Genomic DNA, 23,665 nt, shown 5'->3' with positions numbered 1-23,665 from the left:
AATCTCTGATTTGTAGAAGGTTGTGCTTTGGGATATTTGGTATGTCTGAGAATTGCCACCAAAGAGCCCTTCTGTTCTTTAATCGCTGCACTAAATCTTAACAAACATGAGCATGAAAACTATTGTGCTGTACTTGTGAGGCATATATCAAAGTTATATTTTTAAAGCTTGGAAAGGCAGTTGAATCATGCATGCTCTTTATGGAGCTCTGATCAGGCTGATAAAGGCAGTTCAGCTTCAATAAACGCTTTTTAAGTGAATGTTTTGGAAAGCGAATAGGAAATTCAAAGCTCAAACTGTTGCCTAACTGCTCCCACAGCACTTTGATCACTTCGCTGCTGACATTTTGTTAAAAATGTCTTGTTTTTATTAAAATGTTGGGATCTGGGGATTTAGAAAGTTAAGTGTAGTCACTGAAAAAATAATATACAGTAAAACTGAGTGACATAACTTATTACGTACTTTGTACACATTTCCTAAAAAAGAAAACTTTTTCCCTGTGGGGTCAAACAGAGCTTTGCACTTCTCTGAAAAAAAGTTCATATTGTTAAAGCAAGATGAGTGCAGAAGGTAAATCAAACAGCAGTGCTTTGCCTGAGGCAATGCCCCCTCAAGTTATAAGACTTTGCTATGAAAAAATGTAGACATCCAATAATTTAAAAATTAATAACATATAAAAAACATCATAAATGGAGAGTGTGAATTTTCTGTGTCATGCTTCTGTTAAATATTTAGATTATTTTCTGTTGAAGGACATCAAGGACAAGCTGTCATAATTACCTTACTTTTCTCATTACACAGAATCTATCTATCTATCTATCTATCTATCTACAGCAGTATAAGGTTCCTTCTTTCTCAGGTATTAGAGCTTTTTTAACAATAGGTGATTTTTACAAGATAACTTGCAATGTACGACCACGGATGCAAAGTAAGAATTAAATCCTTATTCCATACCGGACATGTTGAAACTTCAATATGATCTGGAGTCAAAGGCAGCCAAATGGTATGCCACAACTGGTATCACTAATGCATTTTTCTCGATCCCTCTGCTAGCAAAGTGCACAGTTTGCTTTCACTTGGAGTGGTGTCTAGTATACCTGGAGTCAACTGCCCCAGGGGTGAAAACACAACTCCACCATCTGCCATGGACTGATCCAGACTGCACGGAGTGAAGTTGCAAAACACCTGCAATATATTGATGATATCATTGTCTATGGAAATACAACAGAAGTTATTGAGGAAGGGGAGAAAATAACCCAAATTACTCTGAAAGCTGGTTTTTCCATAAAACAAGGTAAGGTAAAGGGACCTGCAAAGGAGATCCAGTTCTTGGGAATAAAATGGCAGGATGGACACCATCATGTGCATATGGAGATAGTTAACAACCCATTTGGACAGGATCAGCCCTGCAAAATATGCTCTACATTGAAGCTGGGGAGCAGGTTCTCACATGAAACCTCTGGCAAAGAACACCAAGAGAAACCCAGGGTCAACCATTAGGGTTTGGAGCTGGGGCAATCAAGGATCAGAAGCTGACTACCCTCCAGCTCAAAAAGATATATTAACAGACTATGAGGGGTTTGATCCACCTCAGAAGATGCTGGGACAGAAGCATGTCTCCTCTTGGCATTGTGATTGCCCATGCTACATTGGGTGTTCAGAGGAAACATCCCCTCAACTCATCATGTGACCAGTGCTACATGGAATCAATGGGTAGATCTGATTATGCAATGAGTCCAAATGGGAAAATCCAATTTACCAGGAATTCTGGACGAGATTATGGACTGGCCAGAAAGTTGAGATTTTAGAGCATTGCCAGAGAGGTGACTCAGATGAGATAAGGATGCCAAAACTAGAATAGCTCAGGTAGATTTAGACTGGGAGCAAAAGAGTGAGCTTTTGCACACATGGGCCAATGTGCCCATGAAAGATCAGGACACCTAGGAAGGGATGTAACATACAGGTGGGCTTGTGATCGAAGGACAGACCACAGAGGCTATCACACAGTTTATCCACCAATGTGAAATATGTGCTGCCATCAAGTGAGCCACATGAGTGAAATCTCCATGGAATAGAGGGTGGCTGGGTTTCCTATATGGTGAGGCCTAGAAAATTGACTACACTGGACCACTGCCACAAACATGCCAAGGTGACAGCTACATACTCACCATGGCAGAAGCAACAACTGGCTGGCTGGCAACATACCCTGTAAACCATGCCACTGCTCGAAACACCATCTCAGGCCTTGAGAGACACATTTTGTGGCAACAGGATACACCAGGGAGAAATGAATCTGACAATAGGACTCATTTTTGAAATTACCTTATAAACTCTTGGACAAAGAAACATGGCATTGAGTGGATATATTACATTCCTCATCACTCACAAGCCTCTGGAAAGATTGAGAGGTATAATAGACTGCTGAAGACTATGTTAAGAATGTTAGGCAATAGGACATGGAAGCATTGGGGTGTGAATTTAGCAGAAGCCACTTGGCTGGTGAACCCTTGGGGATCTGCTAACAGCCCTGGTCCTGCCCAAACTAAGCCCCTCCACACTGTGGGAGGAGATAAGGTACTACACATAAGGAAGTGGCTGGCGAAGTCTGTGTGGATTTCTCCTCCCATGAGAAAAGGAAAACCCATTCATGGGATTGATGCCCAAGGACCAGGGTGTACTTTGTGGGTAATACAGAAGGACAGGGACAACCGGTGTGTGCCTCAAGGAGATTTAACCTTGGGGGGAAAATAATCTGTGGTGTATGTGACAAGAAGTAAAGTAGCAGGAATTACATGAACTGATGAAAAATGAATTTTAAGCCCAAGTCAAGGATCTGGAAGGGTGGAGGAAGTCCATGAAATGTGAAAATAATATCTATTTGTGAAAGGACAGGGGATAGTAGTAAAGGAAAAGATACAAATCTGTATGTTGGGTATCAAGATGGTTTAAGGATGTAGTTTAAGTTGTATGTGTTAGTAAGAAGAGATTTCAGTTATGGTAAATAAATACAATGCAACAATTAGATGATATATAAATTATGTGGCATCTAAATACAATGCAAATAGCATGGAATAAGGGGTGGAGACTGTACTGGGTCTGGCTGAGATGGAGTTCATTTTCCCACAGCAGCCGTCACAGTGCTGTGCTTTGCATTGGTAGCTAGAAATGTGTTGATAACATACCAGTATTTTGGCTACTGCTGAGCAGTCCTGGCACAGCATCAGTGCTGTCTCTCAACGTTCACCCCACATCAAGAACTGGGAGTGGGCAAGATCCTGGGAGGGGACCTAGGTAGGCCAGTTGACCCAAATTAAGCAAATGGATATCCCATACTCATGACATCAGCTCAGATATAAAGCTAAAGGAAGGAGGAGGAATGGGCTACATCCATTTTTTCTCTTTTGCTTTAATAAACCACCTTATCTCAATCTATGAGTTGTTTTCCATGTTATTTTGTCTCCCCTATCCAACAGGAAAGGAGAATAGTAGTGTAGCTTGGTGGTCACCTGGCATCCAGCCAAGGTCAACCCACCACACCTGTACATTACTCAGAATCTAATATATTTAAACAGCATCAAAAATAAATCACAACAGTGGGTTACAGACTGCAAGTGCTCTAGTGCTTAGTACTTTGCAAGTACAACTTCCTAAATATATTGCTATCCATCAGGCAGTGACAATTGTTTTTTTTTTTCTCTTTCAGTGCTAGTTGGTAGGATGCTTAAGCTCAAGAGAAATCCTACTATTGGAAAGAAGAGCAGATTTTATGAGAAGAAAGACGAAAAAAATACTAAAGAATTGACTATTCATAGTGGATTGACATGGAAGATTTTCTTTCCCGGAATGAAATGTAATAGAGAGGAAGGTACTGAGATTCTACAGATTTCAGATAATGTAGTTTCATTATCTTACATTCATGAATCTTATTAGAAATGGGAAAGATTTAAGGAAGAGATGTTTATCTTCAAAATGTATCAAATTTCCAAGAAGTTTCATAGGAGTAAAATGGATTTTCATTTTAAGACTGTATTTCTGTGAAAAGGTCAGTATTCCCTTAAATAAATGCATCCATACATAAATAGATGGATAAATACATTCTGCCATGGATGACAGCCTTCTAGCAGATCTGTGTTTTGCTTTGTGAAATTATTTGTTGTGACTTTTCTTTATTGATTCCCAAGCATATACTTTTAATTATATAATCTTAATTAAGGTAGTTTTATTTTTCTTTTTAATATTAGTGATTATCTTGATTGATGTAATCGTGTGAGCTAGCAATTAATTTTTTACCAGTACCTCATGATTCACTGAAGTATAGAAAATAAATTTAAAAACCCAATGAAATGAAAGTGTCCTATGAAGAATATCAAATTTTATACCACCAGTGGTTTGATCGAGTTTTCTGCTTTGTTTTCTATTTTTCCATGTTTTCTATTTCTAGGTCCCTACATCCTTTTCACGTTGATGAGCAATTCTTAATCCTTGTTTTACAGCAACACCCTAGAGGAGCAGAGAAAATTAACATTTAAGTGCTGAATTAATCCTCTAAGAATCTTTTTCAAAATTTGTCCTTGAAAATAAACAGTATGCATCTGTATAGGACATTTAAATTCAATATATTGTCTAAACCAAGGAACAAAATTATCTATATATCATAAAGAACGAAAAATTACTTTGCTTCAGCATATCTTCAGTATTCCTCTTCCAACATAAAACCAAGTCTAGTGGCCTCCTTCCGCATAAATACCCTCCACAGCCCACATTTTTCATACTCTGGCATGGGTTGCACATTTGCAAACATAACAGCTAGTTTTACCAGATAGGTGGTGCTATGATTCTGTGTATCAAAGGGCAGACTTCAGACATAAAAGCTGACAGTAAGTACCTCTTCACATTTTATTCTGAAAAGCAACTGGCATTTTTTCCCCTCTATGCTCTGAGGGAGCTCACAGAATAATAGGTGAAATGTCAAGAATAATTAAGAAAAATGATGGTGTTATATAGTAGCACAAGAAATTCATCTTTTCTGCTGTGATCTTCCTGCCCACCTTCTCTTCTGCTTTTAAATGTCATCTCTGTTCTCAAATTATTTAGGATAGGTCTTGAGAGAGGATAGAATATTTTTTCGGTAATTTAACACACTCTTTAGGTTATATTCCTGATGTCTCTTTTTCTCCATATCCCTCCAGATAATAAGTCTTCTTTTAATTCCTTTTCTCTGTTCAAGTGTGGTAAAATTAAGTGGAGTAGTTTATTTATTTATTATTAGTAATGAAGTAGGGTGGAGATCAAGACCTTCTTCTTCCTCATCTTCTGAAAATGGATTCATATATTTTATTTTACCATCACTCTGCTGTCTCTTTGTTCCCAAGTATATACCCTGAGAAAACTCTTGCCTGCTCCTTGGAAATAAGGTGCCCAGAATGCACTAGAGCAAGGCTATTTTGAAAGACTCCAGAACTCAGGCTTGCTTCTGCTTTACATCAGAAATTTGTTGTAATATATTTAACAATAACTACCACAAGTGTCCTGCTTTCTACTGACAGGGAGCAGGATGTCAGTCTTTATTTTGCAGAATTATAAAATAGATAAAATTGTCTTTATGCATTTTTAAAAATTATTTTCTGTAGTATAAAACCTTGATCAAAAAGCATATTGCCCTTTCACTGTGGAACTTAAGTATTTGGAGAAGAAAATAAAGAGACAAGGCAGCAGGAGAAAATGAACATGAATATCAAATAACTGTAGACATTCTACACATGGACAGAGATCACACACAAAAATATTGTAAAACTAAAAATGTAAAACATTTCTTGCCTAATATTATACGATTGATTACAAGGACTAAAAGCTTTTTAGTTTTTTATTTTCCCCTTAAGATTTTTCTCACTTGTTACTCCTGCAAAATCCTTGAATAACTCTCTTACTTTTTCTGCAGTCTCACCTTCATTACCTTCCACGGCTCTAGCCTATGCAGTTTTGTCAGCACTCTTTCCCAGAGTTTTGGCAATTTTCTTGGATGCATGAGCCAAGATTATGCCACTGTGTTGCATAAAAATTAGGCTTTGGATCACAGAAACATGACACTCTAGTAGGTTTAAAAGCACTTCAGACTATTTTGACTAGAGACTCAATTCTATTGCTTGATCATCACTGCTTAATGTCATTTTAGATGTCCTGAGGTGTCAAATACAACTCCATGAGATAGATGTGATGAGAGGCTTACAAACACAAGCCATCAGTGTGCCCAGGTAGGCAAGAAGGCCAATGGCATTCTGACCTATATATTAAAAATAGTGTGGCCAGCAGGAGCAGAGCAATGATTGTCCCCCTGTAGTGGGTACTATTGAGGGCACACCTTGAGTGCTGTGTTCAGTTTTGGGCCCCTCAGAACAAGAAAGACCTTGAGGTGCTGGAGTGAGTTCAGAGAAGCTTTCACAAAGCTGGTGAAAGTCTAGAGAGTGAGTCATATGGGGAGTGGCTGAGGGAGCTGGGGTTGTTTAGCTCTGGAGAACAGGACACTCAGAGGAGATCTTATCACTCTCTACAACTACTGGAAAGGGGGCTGTAGACAGGTGGTGGTTATACTCTTCTCCTAAGGAACCAGCAACAGGACAAGTGGACATAGCCTAAAGCTGCACCACAGGAAGTTCAGTTTGGATATCAGGAAGAATTTCTTCACAGAAAGGGTTGTCAAGCACTGGAATGGACTACACAGGGAGGTGGTGGATGCACCATCCATGGAAGTGTTCAAGAAATGACTGACTGTGGCACTTACTGCTATGGTTGTTTAACAAGGTCAGTTAAAGGTTGGACTCGATGATCTTGGAGGTCTTCTCCAACCTAAATGATTCTATGGTTGTATAAAAATCAGTCAGATAATTTGATATGTGTATTTTTCTCTACCAAGGTACAACCCGGAATCAGTAAAACAGTTTAAGTTTGTGATAAGTTTGAATTCACATTTACAGTTTTGCCCATTCCAATGGTTAAAAAGATGAGATAGTAAGCCCATTTTGTAATCCTCAAACCTTGTGAAATTCTGCACTCAACAAATAAAGCAAATAAAATGCAGAAAAATAGATAATTATCCTTCAATTAGTGGAAGATTTTATTTGTAGGCAATAAACATGGGTCTTATTTGGATAAGAAAATATGAGGGAAGTTGAAGGTTTACTTCTGTCTTCATTCTGCTTCATTTTGTTACTGTTGAAACCAGATAGGAGAACAAATTTCCTCTACCTAAACCTTTGAAGGATCTCCCTATATATAACATAAACTGACGAGAAATGTTATTTACAGTTTAGTTGGACTAGAGGAAGTAGAATTTTATCTTTTGGATTTATTTCTATCTATACAAAGAGTAATCATTTTCACAACAGCTGTGTCAGGCAGATCAGTCAATGTAATAATATTTTCTGACTCTCAACCACAAAATTGTAACAGAACATCGTGGAAATGACCTCTAGTCACATACTGTTCAGCTTTTCTTACCACTCAGACAAGCAGCCTGAGATTTGCCTCACCTAAATTGACTTATCTGAAGTTGGACATTCAGTCTAACACTGACGTCTAAAACGCCTCAGTAGAAAATAGGGAAAAAAATCCAAGAAACAGAAAGACACTTGCAGTCAGAAATTAATATCAACATTAAAAGGTAATTCTTTAGTACAGTGGGAGGGAATCTGAATGACTTATGTAGACCAGCCTCCTGCTTATTTTGATTGGCTTAAGTTTTATGAACCATTTCCCACTTGACTCTTTAACACTGTGTTCTGAACGTCAGGTTTAACTACTTTGTGATCTTAGTATCTCTATTTTATACATCTTCTTGAGTCACATTTCCCAAATTACATTAACAACTGGGGAGAGAAACAGAACCTACTCTCTCATATATTTTATCATGAGCAAAATTGTCCCCAAACAGCTGTTAGAGCTATGTTCTCACATTTTATGGTTTATAGCCATACTATCAGTCATTTTGTTATTTCATTTTTTGACAAATCAGAATAGTGGCAAGTTAGGCCTAATTAACAAGGCAAGCCATCTATACCATAATTCTCTGATCTTTCCACTTACCAAGATAATGTATCAAGAGGTAATGTACTAATGATAACACTTGCCCAGATATTAATGTCTTCATGCACAAGACAGTAAAAATTCAGCCTATGGAGTTTGGAAAGATAGAGTCAAAGACTGCTACATTAATGATACCAAATTTATATCTACAGCGATTCAGAAAAAGGGATAAAATTGATATCTGCAGTAAAGGGAAAAGCAGCATATGTTTCCAATACATAAAAAGAAAGTCAATATTTCAGAAAAAAAAATATAAGGAATGGCAGATGATGGAAGTAATTCCAGTACTATAGTATAAACTAGGATAAAGAACATATGTTTAAAAGAATACGGACTCCTTTAAAAAATGTAGGTCAAGTTTACATCTCTCACAGATTAATTGCCATTCAAAACACCCATGCTCAGAAAACAACTAAATCTTCTAGCCTATGTTTGACCTATAATTTTCTTAATTGCCTGGAATTCCATTTTTGCTTATGCTTAGAATTGTTCTTGTCTCCTCTTGAGGATGCACAGCCCTCAACTATCTCTGGATGGAATTCATAAGTTTCCTAGGAAGACCAGTGTAGTCGTCTTAGGAAACTGAAGGAAACTTAGGACTGAAGTTCTGAAACTTGTATTGTGACAGTGGCTGACAGTTACTGAGACACTTATAAAACTCTGTTTCAATTGCTTTGCCTTGAAAACAGAGCTGTCAGAGAAAGGTGATGAGGGGAGGCATTGCTCATATTTTGTATGACAGACTCTTGGTTAAAGAAATCACTTGGGAGATTAGAGTTCAGTATTCTTAATCTAAAGGATTTCAAACTAAAATCACTTTTTTTTTCTCCCCAGGAGTACTCCCTGATCACCACATAAGCATAAGGTAGGAAAGAAGGAAATAAGAGAGAGAAAAGAAAATGGGAATACCCTTTCACCTCATGTTGAAGCTCTGTCACTGGTTAGTCAAGAAACCAAGATTCATGAGCCCTGCAAGAGAACAAACACAACTCTTTAGCTTTAGAACTAAAAAAATTCATAGCTAAGGAGAGGCACCAGCACTTGTTCAGAATTGTTAGTTATTTTCTCAGTTTTCACATCCTTGGCCCTAAGTCCACGGTAGAGAGAACTGTCCTGCTGTTCTTGTGCCTACCTGTGAAGCCTCTGTCCCTCATTTTCACTGACTCAATGAAGTAGAGTTTCCTGAAAACAGACAGTGATGCTGCAAGTTATCCCACAATTGTACTGGTAACAAATCTAATACTGGTAGTGCAGAGATAACTGAAATGCACTACTCTTCAGACAAAAAAAGGATCCCTCATTCAGCAGCCAGAAAGCAGCTTGGTGAATCATATGAAAACTTGTTACCTTTCCAGAGATATCCTCAATATTTTCTTTTTTTTAACAGAAGTAAGCTGAAACAATGGGAATGTAGAATTGGCTCCAGCAATGTGCATTTAACGTCTTTCTACCTTCCCATTGCTGTTGTGACCAAATATAGATATTCCACCAAATTATCTAAAAGAGTTCAGGTTTACCTCACAAGATTTTTTCTCTCACTCTTATTTATTTAATTATATTTTCATTTATTTATTATAGGGCCTGTATCCTCACCCCATTGATTTTTCTTGTTATTCTTTAGCGTAAAAATTAGTATATGATACAGTTCATTACAAAAGTATCAAGGGCAGAGTCTGTAGCATATAGCAAATGCAAGGTAGGAGCATGCTCTCAAGCAATTAAAAGTTTAGGGTATGTCTTTGTAAATGCCACAGAAGCCAGTGTCTTTCATCAGATGGTGACCCAAAACACATTAACAATACTGCCAGAGGGAAGCAACAGATAGTTAAGATGGCAGTCACATTCTTGGACAAGTCAGTATTTGGATATTAAATGGAAAAATGTCAGAAATACTGACTGCATAGAGCTCTCAGGTTAACTCTGAATCAGATTCTCTCTTACCAGTCATCTTGCTCAATGTGAATGAATTTAAAGTGATAGAAAAGATAAAATCTTCTTTGATAACTTCTTCTGCTCACTCTGTTTTAGTGTAAACAATTCTTGAAGATGAAATTTAGAGGAGAATTCATTAAGGTAAGTGAATAATCCTGAGTATTGCAGATGCGGGGATTCCCTGATGCCTGCAGCCCACAATTCAAATTTAGTTTAACATAGCATGTAAAGAATTAGCAATGACAGTGGCTGCATTTATTAAAATAATATTGATCTTTAAAAGAGTTTTAAAAAACAAAAAAAACTACAACCAGATGCCCATTTCCTATGCTTCATAATGTATCATAATACCTTAGATTTTAAAATACATGTCTGTTTATCCTTTCAGAAGCAGACATTGGTACAATATTTCTTTTCAGCCATTGATTTGTGTTAGTCTTGCAGATATGCACAATATCATTCAGGTAATGTGCCAGTCTAGATCAAATTTGGGTGTTTTGTGAGATCCTGAGGGTCATCTGAGCTCCCACAGTGTTTCCAAAGAGCAATAGAAAAGAAACATTAATCTTAGGAAAGAAAGAGCAACTGACCAGCACTTATGGTAATCTCCTGATCTGCAATGATATCAAAGTTGTTTATATGGATATCAAGTGAAAGCCAGAATAATAAGATTTGGATTCAGGTTTTGAACAAACAAAAATATAGGGGTTTAGTTCATCTTATTATAGAGAACATGGCCAACTGTTGAGTTTGGGTACAGTTTTGAATATAATCTGAAATGTATTTGTGGTGATCTCAGAATGTTCAGCAATGGCTTTGTCCTGATGACAAATGAATGACATCCTGATGTCCTCATGGATGACCAATCTCTGCAGCATGTGGTTCACCACTTTCCCTACAAAAGGCTCTTTGTAGAGATTTTGAGAGTATTACATAATATCCATTAATTTCTTCAACTCAAGAGTTGCCTGCAGTGAATCTGATGTACAAGTTCCTTGTAATTACAATTAAGCATCATCCTTCCCATCTTCTCTGTTTACCTCTCTGCCTTGGGCAGTCATTTACCCAAACACAATCCTGCATACTGTCCTGAACAGTTAAATAGAAATGCAATTTCTGGAGCTCATCAATGATGTAGGGACTGAACTTCATCTTTGCATTTGTGAAGACATCTTTGCCCTTGAGTGTGGAATTGTGGAGGATGAAATATTTAGCAAGTCAGAATTTGCAAAATCAGTTAATGCTTAAGAAAAGCCAAAGATACACCATTTCTCAAACAATTCTCAATATTTACATTAATAGTTATAAATCAAACTGTGCCAGAGAAGGTAAATGTTGATAAAGATGCATAGTTATCTGTACTAATATAGTTAGAGTGATCCCTTTTGCAGTTTTGATCAGGCTAAGTAACTTTCTACATGAATAGCTGAGGACAATTCGGAAGTTAGGACAAGCTACAGACTATTTCCAAAAGTCCATATCTGTTCCCAGATATGGGGCAGGGTAAGTAAAAAACGGACTTTAGTTGAACAGACAGGAACATGATGTGCTGCTTTTTCCCAAGCTCAGGGAACAGGCTCTATTTTATTTTATTTATTATTTTAGTCACAGATAAATACTCTAGAACATCCTCTAAATCCTTTTTTTCTCCTTAGATTGCTCTGTTATCAGAATTCTAAGCCACTTTGGCAATGAAAATGTTAGGAAAAGGATGCTTTTACTTTAATCTAATCTGCTGAAAAGTTGTTCATGAAGGATGCCTGCTGTTTTCCAATGCATGTATTTATACTCTCAATTTATTGTTGAATAGATGATCAAAACACAAGAATGTCAATTTGAAGGTAACTTCAAAAAAATCCTATTTGATTTAATTCTTATTTGAAGCCAAAATAAATATTCTCATTACAGAACAGACATAGTTTGATCTAGAAAATAAGACACCATGTTTCAATATGATCCAACTGGAAGCTTCCTTTGATCACTTAAACACAAAATTACATATGTGTAGACTATTTCAGTTCCTAGGACCCACCAAGGGGTGAAGCTACTGCACTAAAATCACTACAAATAATAATTAACTATTTAAGAAATAATTTCAAGATTTAATTGTAACATCAAATTTTGAATTACATTTCAAAATATTCTGGAGCCATAACATTATATTTCAGTTTCTGAAACACTGTTATAAGAGAGAAAAAAGTTTGTATCATCTCAAGTAATAAAATCTTTTTCTAACACAAACATTTGTCAAGATTTCCTATTAGGTCTTCTTTATAATTGTATTAAAAGACAGCTCTTATGAAAGTCACGATCTAAAGAAGTTCAATGCTATATTGTGAAAAATACAAAGATAGTACAAGAGAATCTGGAAGACTATTGCTGTTCAGTGACAACAGAACATTGGACACAAAATCCCAATAATTAAAATTGTGTAAATGGATGTTTTTTGATGTGACAATTAAATAAAATAGGATTTAGTAGCCCTCACAACCATCATAAAGTTGTAGATATTTAGTAGCTCTGGATCTGTAAAAAGTCCAGCACAATACTGAGAATAAAGGGAAAGACCTCAGGGAAGAAAACAGACTCTGGAGACATATGAAAAGGTCTAAGTCCAAGGTCAAGAGTCAGTAAAAGGAACAGAGAATTAAAAACTGATCAGGAGTTAAAGGGAAGAGATAAAAAGAGCTAGGAGCTACAGTCATGCAAGTGTTAGACATCAGAAATGAAGCAGAGGAACAGACACAAATAGTGTTCTAGCACACAGCTAGCTACCTCTTAAACACTCTAACAGCTGTTAAACATTCAGTCCAACAAGTATAAACAGTTTAAAAAAAGTCAACTTGTTTTATTATGAAAGTTTTGAGAACCAGAATCAGAGTCAATTAGGCTGGAAAAGACCTCTGAGACCATTGAATCCAACCTTGGACTTGACATCACTATGTCAACTAGACCATGGCATGAAGTGCCTCATCCAGTCTCCTTAAACACCTCTAGGGAAGGTGACTCCATCCCCTCCCTGAGCAGTTCATTTCAATGTCTAATCACCTTTTTTGTGAAAAACTTCTTCCTAATGTCCAACCTAAACCTCCCCTGATGCAGTTTAAGACTATGTCCTCTTGTCCTACCATTAGCTGCATGAGAGAAGAGACCAACCCCCACCTGGCCACAACCTCCTTTCAGGCAGTTGTAGAAGTGATAAGGTCACTCCTGAGCCTCCTTTTCTCTAAGGCTAAACAACCCCAGCTCCTTCAGCCACTCCTCATAAAGCCTGTGCTCCAGACCCTTCACCAGCTTCATTACCCTCTCTGGACTTACTCCAGCACCTCAATGTGCTTCCTGAACTGGGGGGTACAAAACCAGACACAGCAGTCAAGGCACAGCCTCACCAGTGCCAGCTACAGGGGGACAATCACTGCCCTGGTCCTGCTGGCCACACTATTGCTGATACAGGTCAGGATGCCATTGGCCTTCTTGGCTACCTGGGCACCCACTGGTTTATGTTCAACCAAATGTTAACCAGCACCTCCAGGTCCTTTTCTGCTGGGCATCTCTCCAGCCGCTCTACCCCCAGCCTGTAGCACTGAGCAGGATTACTCTGGCCAAAGTGTAGAACTTGGCAATTGATCTTGCTGAACCTCACACCATTAGTCTCAGCCCACTGATCCAGCCTGTCCAGATCCCTCTGCAGATCCTCCCTGTCCTCCGGCAGATTGACATTCCCAAGTAATTTGGTGTTTTCTGCAAATTTAATAAGGGTAAACTTGATCCCTTCATCCAGATCATCAATAAAAATATTAAACAGGACTGGGACCAATAATGATCCCCTGATCTCCATAAAATTAAGAGTATTTTCTCAGCCATGGATTATGGCCTTTCTCCACACTTGGCACATTTACTGTATAGAGTATAATAGTTTGAAAATATTTATTGCGCTGGATATTACTGTGTTATAGAACATTTCTTTTGTATTTTATATAATAGCCGAATCTTAAAGCCAGATCATTTCAAACTGGAAATTCAAGCATGTGCAGGAGGACAGTAAATAAAGTAGAAGTTAATTTCTTATAATCATAAGTTCTTCATTAACCTGGTTTGAAAGACATATACTAAAAATGGCTACTAGGTCAGAGGACAGTGGACAAATATAAAACAGTAGGACAAACAGTACATCGAATATTAAAAGGCTAATGTATGTAAAAATATACAATCAGAAGCACTGTTTCTGAGAAAAAACTAATTTGATTATATAAGAAGAAAGATGAAAATAATTGCTGCATCATTCTGAAGAGGAGTTAATGTACAAGTTTTCAGTCACATTTAGACAGTGCTTATTCTGTTTTTTAAAGCTACTGGTAGATTCTTTATTTAATGATTTAGGTATTAGCTCATTTGCTTCAGAAAGGAAAGAGGCTTTATTCTTATGGTTCATGTTTATACCTTTAGAGAGTACTTCAGCTCTTGAATCCAGATTCAGCTTGTTCCTAAATAATGAGTTTGAGAATCTTGCAATTGTAAAGATGAACTAATTTCTTTGTATGGTGTATATATATACCCAGCACTGAGGGTGTTAACTGCTGTGAATTCCATTTGTTCTCTTCTACAAAAACCCCTCAGATGGTTACGTCATTACTCTGAATTTCATTCTTGGAGGAAGGTCTCTAAGCCTTAGGCAATGTGACCCTATGAATCATAACACTTAAGGGCATTTGCTGAATGTCTGCTTTAGAGACGCACTGTTAGCATTTGTCTTTGAGAACTCACGAGAAATGGATTAAGTCCTCAAGACTAAGAACAAAAAACAAAACAAAAAGACAAGGTGCTTGTCTTATAATGGCAAAGAATGGGGAAACAAGCAAGAACGGAAAAGATACTGACCAGCTGGTCAACTTGATTTTGCAGAAAAGTACCATAAAAATAATAAACAAAATGTTTGCAACTACACAGGAGATAAAAAGCAGAACAATAACAGCAACATTCTAAGAGAAACTCCTGTCAAACAACTCTCTCTTTAATTTTTTTTCCTAACTATGACAAGGTAGCAAACCTTGTAGATAAAGGAGAAGCTGTAGATTTTCCGTATCTTGATTCTACAAAGGCTTTTTACGTGTTGCTATTACTAATGAGCCTTGCCAAATAGCTAGGATGTATCAGGTTTTTCAGGACTCTACTAAGCGGTCAATGCTACTTATTAATAATAATTTGCACAATGCAATAGGAAGGCAGGATTAGAAGTGAAAATTACCCTAACCAATTGGAAAAGCAGCATGATAAAATAACATGACATCTTTGAAGACTGTGTCTGAAGTCCTATAGTTAAGTAGAAATAATCTTCACATACACAGGTTAGAAAGCAACAGATTATATAGCAGTTACAGCAAAAGTTCTGGGAATTTTAATGGCTGAGTAACGTTGCACTTAGTGAAATAAGGAAAAATTCTAATGGATATTACAATTTTATCTCTAACTTTAAGGCCTTGATAGCAGTTGAAAAAAGTAACCATTTGAAACATGCTGGTACAAATTGTTTGGCTTTTTGTTCCACTGAAAAAGGGTGATGATCTCCCTGTTCAATAGTCACCAAAGCCATATGGAAGATAATATAGATCCTTTCAAATGGCACTAAACATTTATATTTAGGAAACTGAATCAATGCCCAGGTATTGACATATAAGCTACATGTTTACATGTAGTCAAGGGAGATGCAGCCAATATGGACAGGGGAGTTTGAAGGAATTTGGTTATTTTATGTAAGGATAGGTTTGACTTACCACATGTGGTGCCCCAAAGGCTTGAGAGATCTATATGGGTAGGGTAGATTGGATACAAGGGCTTAGAGAAGACCTTTGCCATCCTGAAACCACAGTACTGGATCAGAAAGAGTGTCCCTAAGCATTTCAAATGAATGAACACCTGTGTAATCCTTTAGCTTAAACCTTTATTCCATTGTTTCGCTTTAGAGTAGACTAAATCACTGCTGTTGGTTGTTTTAGCCATATAGTCAGTTACTCTACAGAAAGTTATCAGGTGTATGTCACATGTGTAGGCCTCTACATGTAGAAAATAATTTAGGTGTCTATAGCATGAATATCTCATCCAGGCCTAAGAAGACACTAAGAGGCCTGACTCTCCCTGACCAGCCCCCCTGGGCTCTCCCCACCTTGCCGATGGCCTATGTCAGTCCCCTGGGATCTGTCAGCCCTGTCCCAGTGACGCCACAGTAGGGCCAGTCTCCATCTCCCCACAACCCTGCCCTGCCCAGCCATGGGTTCCGCCAAGCTGACACCACCTCTGGTGTTAGACATGACACCACCTCTGCTTGCTGACCGTGCCTCAGACTGTGCCTTAGCCTGATGACTGGGGCTTCCTAGTGTCCCCCAGCTGCCCTGCTCCTGGCTGGTGGGTAGGACGGACCATGGCAACCAGACCCTGGGGAGTCCCCCAGCTCCGAGGCTCCAGCCCATGCAGCATCCTCATAGTCAGTGTTATCCTACTGTGATGTTCTTACTGAGCATAAACTACAGTATAACAAAGGTTATTGCCTTCAGCGTAAGAATAACCAGACAAAATTAATTGATAGTATTTAATATGATATAATGGCCTCCTCTTCCTTAAATTTAGTGTATATATTTCAAATCCTTCTGTTTTTCACTAGTTATTCCATGCTTCCTGATGACAACTAGTGTTGAAAAATTAAAAATAGGATAATAGGATACAATGTAGTAAACTACAACCAAATTAATAGAAAAACAGTACAGGAAAATATCCTGGAAATGGCATAGCAGTCCTTAATGTAGTGGTGACCAGTAAGCTTACACAAGATTTGTTCTTTGTTAATGGGATGTCAGAAGAAAGAAAGATCACCCTAAACCATTTGTTCTGGGTCAAATACATAACATACAGAAGATGCTGAAAATTGTTTCAGTTCTCACAATTCCCAGTACTAACTTTACCCACTGGGATTTAACTACACTTTGGCTCTGATGGAATTGCTCCAACACTGAAGCCTAGTAAACCAGTAATTCTGAAGTGACTCCTACCCCAATACAGCAATGAAAGAGAGGGAGGTGACATGATTTTCTGCTAGCAGCTTCACTACAGCTAAATTAAGAAGCAGCTTTACCAGCTAGTGAGTTGTTGAGGGGAAGTATGAAGGTATTAGCATCTGCCCATATTTAGACTTTTCATTGGAGACGTCCTTAAAGTACCTATCACCTACCATCAATTGTCTGAAGTGCTTAGTTTAGACTCGAATCCTTATTTCAGATTTGCTGCAGCATTAATTAAGACTGATTCACTCAGGCTTTCTAAGCTAATTAGATAAATTATAATTACTCCAAAATATATAGCAGTCTTCTATTTGTGACACAACTTTTGTTCAAAACCTTTGCATTTCCCAGCAAAAACATTTTAGACTGCTAACTCAAGAATGAAAGGCTGGGCAGACTCCAGCCTAAATGCTACTCTTTTATCTTGCCTGTTACATCTTCTTCCTCTCCACATATGCACAGATGAATTTATGAAAAACACATTCCAAACATGAATTATAAACCCCCAGAACATATGGCAGCCCATAAAGAAGAATGCCTCCATAAAGGCTTTGCTGAAAATGAAAGGCTTTTATTTTCAGAACAAAACCATGATATCCAGCAAGCCTACGACCACTACTAGTGGTCCACATCCTCTGTTAAAGGTGCGAGATCACTCCTTATTTGACACAATGCCACATGGGCTATTGTGATGGTTATGAAAGCAAAACAGTGTGTTCCACATTGCAAAACTGATCCTGATACAGACACTCTTAACACAGACACATATCCTTTGGCATGGAATGGAAACTACAGCACCTCTTGGCTCTCTATGCTTATTCATCACCCTTCAGACCTCAACTACCTGAGAAAAGCAGGTACTATCTGTAGTCAATTTAAATTCACAGAAATTACAGGGAGCTGCCATGAAAGAAATTAATTATGTAATGCCTGGAAGGATATTAGACACAGTCAAGGAGGTGAGATTTGCCACTATGTGAGATGGATGTATAAAACAACAAGAAGGATCTCTGTGCATCTAAATCTGCATAATTAGCACACACAGAAATTGAGCCTGGAGAAGGGGCTGAGGTTTTACCACCTGAAGACCTCTTTTAGTGTCTTAATGGCAAAAAACTTCAGGTGCAAGTTAAATCTCTTGGAGAGTTGAAATGACTCCTATTTTGAACTATCACATTACACAAAAAGTCACGGCAATCTGTAAAGGATTTTGAGAAAGACAGGAAAAATTATTGAAAATGGAACAAATTTGGTAATTTTTTTATGTCTACACTCAAATTCTCTGTAGTTGGGCCTCCATTGTGATGTCTTCTCCGTCAAATTGTATACCCTCTAATTGGGAACCATTCAGAGAATCAGTTGGAGTCTCAAACACATTCTTGCACTTTGTAGACTGTTTCATGCTGATCTTCTCACTGATTTTTAAAGGTTAAATTATTTCTTAACTCATTCACAGGCATCTCTTGTATCTCAGTCAATACACAATAAACTTTGGTTTTTTCCCCTTTTTTCAGTGGATATTCAAATGCATTAATGTATCCCAGATTATAAGTTTTAGGGGGGTATTTTTTCTTAATTTTAATATGATAATTACAAAATTTACTTCAGGGTTAATTAAGTTACTAGGACTGTATTTCTTTCTCTGCTGCATGAGCCACCTATTTATACAAAGTATTTTGTGCAATATCATGCAGCTGTGAGGTCTGCAGTGCTATCAATTTCCTAGTCAGAACTTACTGGTTTTGTACATCCTAGTGATATGACATTTTCCTAAGTGTATTACTACCTTGTATTTATCTAAATTAATTCCTTTACTCTGAGGGAACCTCTTATGACAGGGTATAATCAATCAATCACACTCTTATTTGTAGTAATTCAGCATGACAAGTCATACTTCTGCATTTAAGTGACCAGATTCATTCTGAGTGTTTACACATGTGGTATTGCTGCATCTTTCCAGCTCCTTAGTGCTGAGCTCACCATTGCTATTCTTGGCTCACAGTGACAGTAAAAATCAAATTTAGCTATCTCTATCCAAAGAAGGTGATGGACTGCTGGAGTAAAAAAAATATTTCTGGTATTAACACAATTTGCCTCTAAATACAACATTGATGGGAGAAGCCTTATCCATGCAAAGTGTGCGAAATACCCAACTTGCTTTAGTAATAAGGAATGTGCCTGCCTTGTATAAGACAGGGCATTTATATGACTCTGTGTTTCAAGAGTGACTCTAAACTTAGACTCACTAGGACATGTTCTGAGGTGAATCCCACCTGAGAAGAATAAGTTTTTAGGTGTCAAAAATCATTTGATATCCAAAAATTCAGGGCTTCCATTAGTGAATGAAAACATGAGGAACTAGCTTAAAAAATAGTGATGGAGACAATTAGGTGATAGATAAGGTTTGGTGATTGTTTCTTCTGTATTTTCTGTATTTTGAAAGCTCATGGCTGTATATTTGAACTAATTATAGGGTCCCTGACAGATATTGTTCCCAAATGTAGCTTAGAAATAATTGTTCCAATTATAATAGGTTATAAGATATTTATACAGCAATGTATTTAGGAGATTGGTACAACAGAACATTTTCATATGCAGAAAAATCCTTTCAAAATCTTTTATGGGTTCTTATATCACTAGATTTCTTAAATATCATAAATTAAATTTGCTACAATAAAGATTTATCTCTTCAAGGATTTTCTAAATTGCATCATTTTCCTGGTTTTATTATTGAACCAATATACAGGTGAAACTATTGTATGATCACACTATAAACCAGTATCAACATCATATCTCAAAAGAGAATATGCATTAATGTCATGCTGATAATTATAGACTGAAAATGTAATTTAAAAAAAGAAAAAAGAGGAAAAGTTCCAACTATTTTCTAACCTTATGAGATTTTATTGTAGAAAGTTCATATAATGCTAGAAAACAGATGACTGAACTCTGGAATACACAACTTTATTCAGAATAAATGGTATCTAACCAAAAGATTTGATTACCTGAATAGTAAAAATGTAAATGCATTGATACATGAAATGCAGGTCTAAACAATTTTGCCAAGGCTTAAAAAATAGAGTCCTTTAAATGTATAAATTAGTAATTTGGACTCTCTCAAAATTTTTTTTAGATTTACACAGATGGCTATTTCATCTATGCCTTGTGATAAGTGGGTGTGAAAGTTCTAATGGAACTAAACCTTACTGCTGATTAACAAAAAACATCTTTGCTCCTGACATAAATACAACAATCAAGCACTAAAACAACAACCGTGGAGAAATATTTCTGATCTTTCTTAAAGCTCTTTAGTGGAGAATAGCAATTGAATAGGATTTGAGAATTACTGCTTGGTAAAATGACAGAGATAAACCAATGATTAGTTTTTTCAACATAATTAACTTTGCAGAGAGCTTCTTATAATTTCTCGAACTCTGTAGGTAATTTTAGCTGGCATTGTAACTTCCATCTATAATACTGAATGTAGGGCTTCTACTTTTCTCCTCTATGTTCATATGGCATTAATTTAAGAATTAGCCAATAAGATTGTTTAAGATACATACACGAGATAGCTTAGCTTAAGGTCAGTAATACTACTTGGCATTAGTGAATGTTTGCAAGTTTCACTGAGGCAAATATAATACAAGATATTATTTTATCTTTAAGAGAGTTGAAGAGACCATGATCAACTTTTTTTCTTGCTCAGATATTCTACAGCAATACATACAATAAGAGCTCTTATAATATGCAGTAGTCACAGTCATCGTTATGTTCCAGCCTTTGACTATATATCAAGCTTAAACCAGATTAATACAAACTATAAAATTTATTTTTTTTAAGTGCTAGATTAATTAGGTATTGAGATAAATAAATAAATAACCAAGAGTTGTCTTGGAGGTTTTACTTTAGAATTAATTGTATTTTGAAAGCATTTGTTTAATTTTTAGGGATCGAGGCTGAAATCTAGAGTACAATATACACAAAAAAAGATTAGAACTTGTTTATAGTAAAACACTCAATAATATATTATTTTATTCCAATATTTCCAGAATTTTTTTCTTCTTCTTTCTTTTTGTTAATATAAGTTATGTAGTGCTTTTCTTCCTTTCTTAAATTCTTTTTCAACTGTTTCAGCTCAAGAGTATAGTCCTCTGACCTGAAGACAAACTGTCAAACTGGAAATTCTGAAGCAGAATTTGATCAACTAACTAATCATGAGAAACTTTTAAAAATAATCAGAACCTGTTTTATTGCACTATTACTTTTAAACCTTACTGGAATATGAGCTACTGCATGTGTTCTCCTATGTTTTTCATGCTGGCTTTGATATTTATGGCAGTCTATTCTTAGCATGAATCAGAACTTGGAAGACCTTGTTTCAAGTTTTAGGGAGAATACATCATGTTCACTTTCTGGCATATGAGAACAAAATATTTCATGCTTCTTTCCAGCTGATAAAAGGAGGCTTTTCATTGCCTCTTCTGTACCAAGGAGGTGCACTTGACAGCAAAAATACAAGATGAAGCAGTGAGTAAGCAGGTATGGAGGGGAAAGGTTGTCTGAAATACAAAGTGATCGAGGAATTATAATTAAAACAGAAGAATGACATTCCAATTATCCTTTGGTTTCAGATTTTAAATAATATTGTCCCATATCTCCTTTTCTTAATGTTTATCCATGGATTGAAAGAAGCAAGTTTTCTTTTTGGTGAAAGCAGTCAGAGGCATAACAAAATGCAGCAAGGGTACTGGGCAACAAGTGTCTCAACTGAGAATACCTTGGATGTAAAATGGATAATTATAGAGAGATTTGTGTTAAGTTTGAACCCATCTAAGTACATAACTTAAAGTACATAATCCATCATGGGTTTCAGTGCTCCTTTTGCAACTGACCAAGACTGGTGTTAAGGTGCTTCAATAAGGATGATTTCTTTGCTGAATAATTAAAGAAGGATGAAAGAATATTTTTTTTTTAATGCATCATGGATAAACTGCTAGTCTTCTGTGAAGGGATAGTCAATCTTGAGAATGAAATTAACAGTTTACCTTATGTTCCTAAGGTGTTAATTTTACACCACCTACTTTTTTTCTCACAGAGACACATTGCATGCAGAAAATTCATCTGTTTTAGGATTCTCAGCCCAAACACAAAAAATTTACTTATCTCAACAAATATGATTGATGAATGAAAACAAGCTAGAAAGCACATATTTTAGCTGCTTGCAAGAGCTCTCCCTAAAATGAAGTGCATCACTGAACTAGAAAGAATATAGTTTTTCCTGTGGCCAAAGAGAGAGCCTGTTGTTTGTTCAGACAAAGGACTTCATAAAATTAGGTGTTACAGCACCATCTGGTGACTCCTATTTAATATCTTATGAATAAGTGCAGCATCCACTTAGTGGTAGTAATTTTCTTTAATTGGAATAAAGAGAATATTTTCTTCCTAGTATTAAGTAATAATATTATTAGAAACTCATGATTCTATTCTGATGTGGGAACATGCCTGCTATTACAAGACCTGACTGCTCTTGCACCTATCATAATCTTCTGTGTTGGCTCTTTGGGACAGAGACTAACCATTAGTCTATAAAAATGGACAGTAAGCCCTAAAACAGAGTTCTAAGGAAAAAAAATGTAAAAGTGACCAGATTTTTTTTTTTTAGAAAGAGAGGTTAGTGCTATGATTTTTTAAAGAAAAGTTCAATAGGTATCCTTTTAGTAGCTAGATTAAAAATGCACCTAAATTATGACTTAAAATCCTTTCTTAACTATATTTTTTATCTATTTTTAGCAGATAGGTCACTAGTTGTATTAAGAAGTAATGAAGGCAACATGAACTAAGTTCAACTGTTCAACTAGCAACTGCATTTAACCAAATCTTAGAAAAAATTCGTGGGAAGAAACGTTTTGGTCAGGCCACATTTTCCCTTTTAAGGAAAGCCCCTAGTTTAGCTCCCTTTGGAAAAAAAAATGGAGTCATTATCCAGAGGTAAACATACTAAAAAGCAAATGATCATATGTGAAAACGTATTATCTCCAAGAAACAACATTACAGTGAAATCCCTGATGGTTTTATATAGTTTTGCTTTCTCGGAGTGCAATACAGACCAAAAGCTCAGGGAATTAACAGTACTTCCTAATTACATTTCTAATGGTAAATTAATCTGTGAAAGCTAATATATGTAAGAAAAAAAAACATATTTAAACCTTTTATGCTTTTATCAATCAGAAGTCTTCAATACTTTTTCTTGAGGTATTAGTCTCATCAGCAGAAGAAATCATTTTGGATAAGTTACTGTAAGTTTTGCAGATGCAGAAAAATATTTTCAGGTGGGAGAAATTGAAGGAGGGTTCCTGGAACTGAAACAATGTCTCTCCAATCTAAGTAACTGTGACATTTCAGACTTGAAATAACTAATTTTAAAGGAATGTCAATTTGTTAAGCCTGATACATTTTGTTGCTGTTAGCAAAGCAGAGAAATTTAGTTTTTCAGGAAATTTATATACTACAAGGACTTAAGGACAGTAAAAGGGAGAGGCATAGAGAGTTGGGATTTTCTAGCTTTGAGAAAAGAGAGCTGAAAGGAATCTTATCCATGTGCATAA

The sequence above is a fragment of the Corvus moneduloides genome, chromosome 2, assembly GCF_009650955.1.
Source record: "Corvus moneduloides isolate bCorMon1 chromosome 2, bCorMon1.pri, whole genome shotgun sequence".
Classification (NCBI taxonomy): domain Eukaryota; kingdom Metazoa; phylum Chordata; class Aves; order Passeriformes; family Corvidae; genus Corvus; species Corvus moneduloides.
Note: the sequence above shows the minus strand (reverse complement) of the source record.